The sequence below is a fragment of the Meleagris gallopavo genome, chromosome 7, assembly GCF_000146605.3.
Source record: "Meleagris gallopavo isolate NT-WF06-2002-E0010 breed Aviagen turkey brand Nicholas breeding stock chromosome 7, Turkey_5.1, whole genome shotgun sequence".
Taxonomy (NCBI): Eukaryota; Metazoa; Chordata; class Aves; order Galliformes; family Phasianidae; genus Meleagris; species Meleagris gallopavo.
In genome coordinates, this window is record NC_015017.2 from 22,963,282 (window position 1) to 22,972,052 (window position 8,771).

Consider the following 8,771-nt stretch of genomic DNA (forward strand, 5'->3'; position numbering starts at 1 on the left):
ATAGATACATAAATATATACATGCTTTTACATATGTATTTTCTTGTGTAATTCAGAAAATTTTCAAGTTGAAGAAAATGTTTAGTAAAACGAAATACTAATATTTGTTGATTTAAAGCTGTTAAATACAATTAATTTTTATTTGAAAATAGAATCCTGAACAATTTAATATTTTGACTAAGAGAGTGTATTTTTCATTCAGATAAAGTTATGTGAAATGAAGATAAATTCCTGAATTGACTGTCTTATGTTAGCGGAAAAAATATCTACCATAAGCAAAAAAAAAACAAAAACCAACAACAAAAGGCAGCCAAAAGTCTCTCCTGGTTGGATCATTTTGTGTCTGGTCCTGGTGAGCTACACAGCCATTGAATGATTCATGTGTGACATCTGGGAGCCTTGGAGATCTTCAGCATAGAGAGGGTAGAGTTACTTAATTAAGCTTGTGTTACTTCTTTCATGTATTAAGTGATTTTCTTTCCTCCCTCCTTTTTTTTTTCTTTAATTACTTTGAATTCTTTTAGACTATCTGCTAAAAATGTACACATTAACAACTTCCACCAAAAGAGGAATAATTTGAATGTTGCTAAATATAATGTGGATCAATGCAAAACAATTTGTGAATCGTATTCCTGGGTAAACAGAATTTCTCATTGGTTCAATTTTATTTCTGCTTCATCTGAAGAGTAGAGAGTAAGGAAAAATTTGATGTGCCCAGCATGGCTATAACATGACCCACCTATTGTCCTGCGAACGTACCCAGATGAATCAAGGTGGTCAGTACTTCCAGCTTAATTAGACTTTGTGACACTGAAATTTGTGATATTTGTCATCTAGGTTCTTAACGTCTTAATTCCTAGAATCAATGGATTATTTGAAAATTTTAGCTTTTTCTTTTCTTGTTTTCCCTTTCCTTTGTGTTTATTTAATTTTTTCTTTCTTTTCCTCTCAGATAACAGCAAGATTTCCTCATTTCTCAGCAATAGGACCCACGTTGTATCCCAACACTGTAACAAACTAAATAAACCACCCTGTTTGGATGATACCAGCTGAGTCCTCGTGAGCTCAAGGAAGAAGCAGAGAAGGTAGTATACAAAGGAGAACCACATGAGGAGGGAAAAGAGGTCGTGGGTCTCTTGCTGCTGCTGGAGAATCTTATGCTGATCTCAACAGGCCTTTGCCCTCTGCAAACAAAACAACCGCCGTGAACCAATGATACCAGAGCATGTAGTTTACTAAGATATCTCAAACTCAGATTCTCTCTTCCAGTCTATTGGGAACGATTGTTTGAACTCAGAAGTCAAGACCATGGCACCGAATTGAATTCTGGCTAACTTTGAAATCCAGCATTTCAGGTAAGAACATATACAAACTGTAGAGGCAAAAGCCTTCACTTCCTAAAACTGTTTAAAAATATTTAGATTGACATACTGCTTGTGAACCAGGTGCTAAGGGTTTTTTGTTTGGTTAGATTTTCTTTGGTGTTTGTTTTTTTTTTTCAAGGGAAAGTGTTTTGCAAGTTATTCACAGGAAAAGGGCTTGTTTTGAAGTGATGGCTTCATTCAGTGCAAAAGGAAGCAGTTGTTGACTCAGGGATGAAATGCCCGCTAAAGATGGCAATTTTGCTAGCACTACGGGATTTCTGGATATGCAGTGAATTTAACCATGAAAAACTGTTTTTTGGCAGAAACATGCACTTTGTCCTAGATTCAGTTTATAAATATCACTCAAAATATCATTGTGTTTTTCAGTCTGTGTGATTACTCTCAAGACAAGAAATGTGCATTTCCACACAGCTTGAAAGCTGTGATTCTTGAAAACCCATTTTTATTCTCTGTCAAGGATGACTGGAGTAGATTACACTGGAGTATTAAAAATACCAGACCACAAAAACTTTGAACCATTTCTGTAACTAAGCTACCATAATAATGGCAACTTTTTTGCCGTCTAGAATGTGGAAGAAGTGTCAGCTTTCTTAATTCTTTTTTATAAATAGTCATTTTATTACTGTAGGAGAATTTACTTCTTCCTTGAAATCTGCATTTATCAAGAGCACTAGCATTGTAAAAATAGAGTAATTGTATTTAAATGACAGAACTAAATATTGTGTCAGAGGTATGAAGCAAATGGCATTGTTACTAATTTCTCGCAGAATAATTTGTTTCGTGAAAGCTACTTTTTCAGGTTATGAAACCCAGCAGGACCTTTCTGTCAACAAGCTATTACTTTAAAGTAAGTTACATAATCCAATACATAGTGTTTCTGTATTTCATGTGGGTATGTACCCATTACGTCCCTGCTCAAAAAAGTTCTTAGTATTAGGCCCCTGTGTTTTTCTGCATATTAATGTTAATCACTGGAGAGAAAGGGAAAAAAAAAAAAACAAAAAAAAGAGAAAGAAAATAACAGTTAAGCCATTCAGCTATTCACCTGCACTCTACTCACTTGGCTACCTCCATTCTACTACTTCCCACACACATTTCCATCCTCCACTTGAACAACCTACAATTATCTTTATAATAAACCACTATATTTGTAATAATGGAGCTTGGAGCATCATCTATCAGTTTGCCTTAAACTTCCTATTGAATGGCCCTGTCTTTAGTTATTAATATGAATGAATTTCAAATACTTAATAGAATTTCACTTACTTATAACCTTTATCCAAATGAATTTTCCCTACATCTTTAACTCAGCCTGAAATTTTGGGAAAACTGTCATCAAAACATTTCAGCTATTTTCAACAGAAACGCCGAGGCAAGGAGCATGAATTTGCTCAAGCTAAAGTACTCTTGTGACTGCTTACCTAATACTCTTTTAAAAATTTCTAGTAGTTGGAGCATGGCTGATCAGAACACAGATTTTTGCCAAATCTGTGAAACTCTACCCATCTTCAGCTACGTTAGAACCACATGAGCTGTGTATAGTTTTGCCAGTCTTCACAGCTCTGTCTAAAACCTGAAAAGCCTGCCCGGAAGTTGTAGGTTGCATACCAGGGTTTTGCATTCAGTACCATTTTTCAGTTGAACTGAGAATTGCAGTGGCCAAGTCTGGGCCCTAGAAACCAAGGGTCCTTATTATTGCTTCTTGTTCATTATCTTTTTTTTTTAATCTTTGCAGGGCCTAGAAGCTCCAGTTACGAGTCAGAACTCCCCCATTGAGGTGCTGCAAATAGCCTGGCCCTTGCTGCGGCTTCTGAAGGAAAGGGAAGTTCTGAGGGGGAATTTGAAAAGGAAGAACGTGAAAGCTTTGCAGATACCAATAGACAATTCCTTCCCCAAGTGTGAGGGGCAACAGAGGAAAGTGTAACTGGGCTTGTTTGAAAGGATTGCAGTCAGAGGAAGGTACCTTGGCTCATAGACTAATTGGGAGCAAGAGCTGACCTTTTGATATTGAACGAGAGGGTCAGTGGTGAGCGGATAGGCCACAAAGGGCTTTGAAAGTCAAGACAAGTCATTTGTGTCTAATTCGACTGAGAGGGCTACAGAGAGCCAGACTGAGGGAGGGGCAAGGGAAGGAGATTTGTGTCAAGAGCTTAAGAGAGAGGGGGCTGAGACTGGAGGCGGGAGAGGGAGTTGGGAGAGCAGGGGAAGTGGCTGGACAATCTGAGATCAGCAGTAGCAATGAAAGGGGGAGGGAGGGTGGGATGTTTGAAGCAACCTTCGTATGAATGAAAGCTTGACAGAAATGGCAGCAGTTTCTGAATTATTATAATATATTCCAGAGACATGCCAATTCAGGAGTTCACAATGCAGCTGTTGTTTCTGGGGGAATGAGAAATTATTTTACCCATTTATGCAGAGGACTATTAAAAAGGTGGCAGACGAATTAAAAATACCTCCATAAAAAGGAAAGCTAATTGCTCCATAAAATGACTCACTGAGTGGTTCAAAAGTCTTCTCATGCATAAATAACAAAGTTTTACTGTTTAGGTATTTTTTTGTTTGCTCCCTTATGCTGAAAGAATAATTCTTGCAGGCCAGTAACTCCAGAAGTAGTAGTAGGTGTATAATTGGACATTATTAAACAAAGCAGGTATCTCCTGCTTTTAGCTTCCTGGAATTGGAAAATTCTAGGAACTGAAAGGCGGATCTTCATTTCCATTTTCTGGATTTACCCGTGGGCATTTGGTCAAAGTATTCATTATGTGCCTATTCTTCACTTACCTTTGGGACTGTCAGGGACATAACTTTACTGGAGAAAGGATCTCTTGTCACCAAAACCATGTGTGCATACTTTCAAATTCACTGTGTAAGTTATCAAGCTAAAATAGTAAGTGTTATGTTCAGTGGACTTCTGGTGTGCTTAAAATGTTATGCTAATGTATGGACACTGTAACCATCCACCATTCCCTGTGAAGTTTTCTGATTCTGTTCCTCGTATGAACATAAGGAGACAATTCTGGAAATCTGTTGCTGCTTCCAAGCCATAGTTGTGCTAGCAGTGTTCTATACAGTAGAATACATCATTAATTATTTCAGCTCTCTTTTGTTGTTCCTGTTGCACAATGTGCTTGTTTCAATGATGTCCAAAAGTACAGTGAAGTGCGGGCTCTGTTCTAATGGGTAATGGGACTAAAATGATGCTTGTTTTGTGGGAACTGTCTAGTTGTTCATTTTAGCAGAGAGGCTGATTTCAAAACAAGGCTTTGCAAAGAATCAAGCACCGACAGAATTTGCGGGGGTGCCTTTTACACGTGTGGGTGGCTTGTAATAAATTGCAGACCTGTTCTTTTATTTCTAAAGCAGCAACTGGATGTCACAGTTAGGCAGGTGTCTATAAACCCCAACTCCTCAGCTCCCAAAAGGAGAATAGTTTTCCCGAAGGGATGAATAAACTAGCTGCCAAACTTGGGAGAAAAGAGAACTTTGGATATCCTTAACTTCCACATGCATCGTGGAATACAGGAAGTTGGTATAGCTCCATTTTCTATTGATATTTTCTATTAATATTTAGATAGTGTGAATAACATATTATCAGAGAATAATGTCATAGTCTTTTCGTGGATGCTGATCTGAACAACTCAGTATTATGCTTGATCCTCATGAAAGGGTGGAAAAGGAATAATTAAACAAATTATGTTATATCCACTGAGGATGTGGTGACTAGTCCACAAATACTGAAATGAGCACTTAACCAAGAAGTCTTCATATCTTTGTAAAATGCAAGTGGCAAGAGCACAGAAGGTTGTTGGATGGTAAAACTGTGAGTGTGAGAAGAAATGGAAATGCAAATATTGATTCCCAACATAAAATAAAATAAAAGTTGGAAAACACATATGCTTCCCATCAAATATCTGCTTTCCCTCCAGCTGGTCTGGAAGGTTGCATTAGCTGGGAATTTCAGTGGGAATGTGTCTCTAGACAGATGGAAAATGCAAAAGCATTGTAAATAACACAAGATTTCCTGTGCTTTTCTGTTTCTGTTTATATTATTTATGTGTATATTATTTATATTTATAAGTGAGTGTGTTTGTGTTGGGCACGAGTTCATATGAAGGCTTGCTTGTGGAATGGTAATAGAGAAAAAGGTTTTATTTTGATGGATGATTTTTATATATTGTGGTATATCACCTTCTATCTGCAGGGAACTTTATTCTAGATACAGTTAGGGAAAGATGCAGACTATGTCATTATATGAGTGCTTTGGTCAGCATTGCCTTCAAGGTGTTTTCCGTGAACAAGTCATCACTTCCTAAATGAGGCTGATTTATGTGTCAAAAGTGTGACAACGCTGTGAAGAATCAAGGAACAAGTTACACTCTTCAGCTGTCAGGAAAGCCCAGCCCAGTGCAGCTTCCCTTTTCTCATTTCAGTGATCCTCCTTTGCTGTCCAGTAGCACATCAGGATGAGTTGCTGCCCAACCTGATTATTTTTTTCTGCTTTCTTGTCCCTCTTTGTTGCTCACATCTGACTTCACATCTGTGATTTCACAGACCCACAGTACTAACTTCCTCCTTCTGCCTTTGCCTCTCAGAATATCCTGTCTGGTTCTGCTCCGCTGCCCTAGCATCCCACACAATTATTCTCTCAGTCCCAAGAAATATCCCATGACTTCCTCAGCATTCTATGCAAACCTAAATTCCTATGCTTACTTGACTCTTCAGTGACAGGATTTTAAAAACAGAACAAAAAATCTTAAAATCTGTGCAAGATTCTTCATTTTTTCCTACTGTGCTTAGTTGTATAAGCTGGAGTAACTATCTGAGCTTTCATCTTTACTCAAGATCAGGTTTAATTACACACGTTTTCTATAATAGCAAACAATTTTTTCTGATCCACTTTCTGCTCCCTGTTCCCTAAGGAGAATCCCACATGGTTATCCTGTCTTAACTTGTTCACATGAACAGGATGAAAACTTCTGTTTTAAAAACATGGTCCTTGATGGCCTCACCTATTATTTTACTTTTCTTTGACCTTTCATGGTAACTCTTTGGTGCCATTTTGCATCTAATTCTCTGTATAAAAATACATCTAAATAAGTTTTCATGATATTTTTATTATATCAATTTGTCAAGCAAGTAGAAACCTCTAAAATTAGCTTTGAAAAACTGTCCTTTATAGAGGATGAATGACATCTTTTCATAACATCTCATGATACCAGCCAATTCTGATGAGCACCACTCAGGAGCAGTTTGAGTAGCACTGTTAATGCACGTGAACTTTAGTTACCAATCTATGCAAATTCTTTGATATATATATTGTAAGCTTTCTGCCTACTGTCCTCTTATTTTGTAATCTTAGCTAGTGTTCAGGATGCTGAAAGATCTGAAAGATTCTGATCACAGGATCTATTTTTTTTTTTACAATAGAATATACCTTTCAGGTCACATTTTTAAAAATGCTCCTCCTCAAGAACCACTCCCCCACCAAAAGCTGATAAAAATTTAAAAGATGGATTAGATGAGTTTGATTTATGATCCTAGAGCAATTTGACACTAAATCTGAATTAGAATTACAAAATTAAATGTCCCAAAAGGTGTCTGTACACCAGCTTGTAAGGAGAATGTAATCTGCCATATAAAGAGAAGGGATGTCTCTTTATTAGAGGACCAAGACTTGAAACATCTTAGTATTCTTTGATTTTATTTACTCAGTAGTGTCTTGAAGCCAGTGATAAAAACACTTTAAATACAACAGTGGAGAACAGGGCCCTGAAAGACTTTGTAAAAACAAATTACCTGTCTTTTTCCCTCAGTTATCTCCATTTGTGAAATGGGAATAGCCTGTTTGTCAGAGCATACTTGTGAGACATAATTCATTAATGCCTATGAAATGATTTGAGAACATCAAATGGAAGACTCTGTTCAAGTATCAGGTATTATTAGCTCTGAAACAAAAGCTATTTTATATTGCTGTATCAGGAGCTACTTAAAGTCCCTTATTCTGTACAAATAAGAGAGTGGTACACGAGTGACATGCTCTTGTCTTAATAGGGTGGTCTCTCTGCAGTGCTGGAGGAGCAGCTTGTACTGTGGAAATGACATTAGGGAGTGCTGCTAACACACTGAGCTGAATGACCCATTCCAGAAATGTTTTGATCTGGGGAGTCAGAGAACCGGGAAAGAGAGAAGGTAGATGAGAAAAGAAAGGCAAGAAGAAGGTGCTTGGGGCAGGAGGGAAGAGGAGGAGCAAAAAAGTGGAAGGAAGGCGGAGCAGGGCAGATAACGTAAAAACAGACAAGGAGGTAATAGGGCAAGAAATTATAAACTGACCTTTAATTAAAATAAAAAGTCCGTTGAACATGTTTATTGCAAAAAGCCACACAACTTAGAAAAACAAGGCTGTAATGCCATCTTGGGGTTTCTGATGACATCTCAATCCAGCAGAGCTCTGCTCATTTGGTTTGTGAATGTCAAGAGAAACCCCTTGATTCCAATTGAGACTCACAGCTACCTTTCATTGATTCTGTATTATTTCAACAGTGGAAAAATAACACCTTTATTTTCACAGCCAAAGTATCTCACACTGTGATAGAAATGTACATGTGCTTATTGAATATCATCTCTGTTCATTTTTACCTAACTTCTTTGGTTATCACTGTGGATTAGAAAGATAAGTGTTCTTTTACAGCTATCACATGAAAGACAATTTGTCAAATATACTGTAGTCCAAGACTTCATTAGGCTAAGTGATACAGACTATTCTGTCCAGCTGTCTTCCACTGTTTATTATTTTAAGCGCACTTTATCACTACAAAAAATACCACAAACAAGCCTCTTATTGATCCTTCTGAGTTGCATGCATTTTTCTTGTATTTCACAGACAGAATTATCAAGCTGGAATAAAACCCATTTTCTGAAATGAGTAAGAATATGCATCATTTATTCATGAGTATGCATGAAAGTCTGAGTCCAATCTTGTGGCATGCAGAAAGTCTTCACGTTTTGCTGAAAGAGAGGAGATTCAAAGGTGAAATCTGTGACCAAATAATATCTTGTCTCCTTCAGGCTTATCTTTGAAAAGTTTGGGTGCATAGTAAATGCCATTGTAAAATGTACATGCTGAACTGTACTATCCTGTGCTTGTATCAAAAAAGCTGCATGAATTTATTTCATCAAAGACATAATGTGGGTTCATAGAATGTGATGATAGTGGAAAAGGCCAGCAGTTAAGTTATAAAGATTGTTGTCCTGTATAAAATGCTCCTGAAATAGGCACTGAGAAATATTCACATGATTACATTTTAGAGTTTTTTTTCTTTAGAAACAAACAACAACAAAAATTGAAAGTGTAACTGAGCTGTTGTTTCTTTGTGACTTCTAAAATGTT

At 37.2% G+C, this 8,771-nt stretch overlaps 1 long non-coding RNA gene across 1 annotated transcript; it reads left to right on the forward strand.

The window, feature by feature from the left end:
- Nucleotides 1-247: 247 nt before the first annotated feature.
- Nucleotides 248-3,622, forward strand: LOC104911742. Its single transcript, XR_004160414.1, has 4 exons — nt 248-422; nt 952-1,084; nt 1,269-1,354; nt 3,120-3,622. It is a non-coding gene; the product is annotated as an uncharacterized LOC104911742 (long non-coding RNA).
- The last annotated feature ends 5,149 nt before the right edge of the window (nt 3,623-8,771 follow it).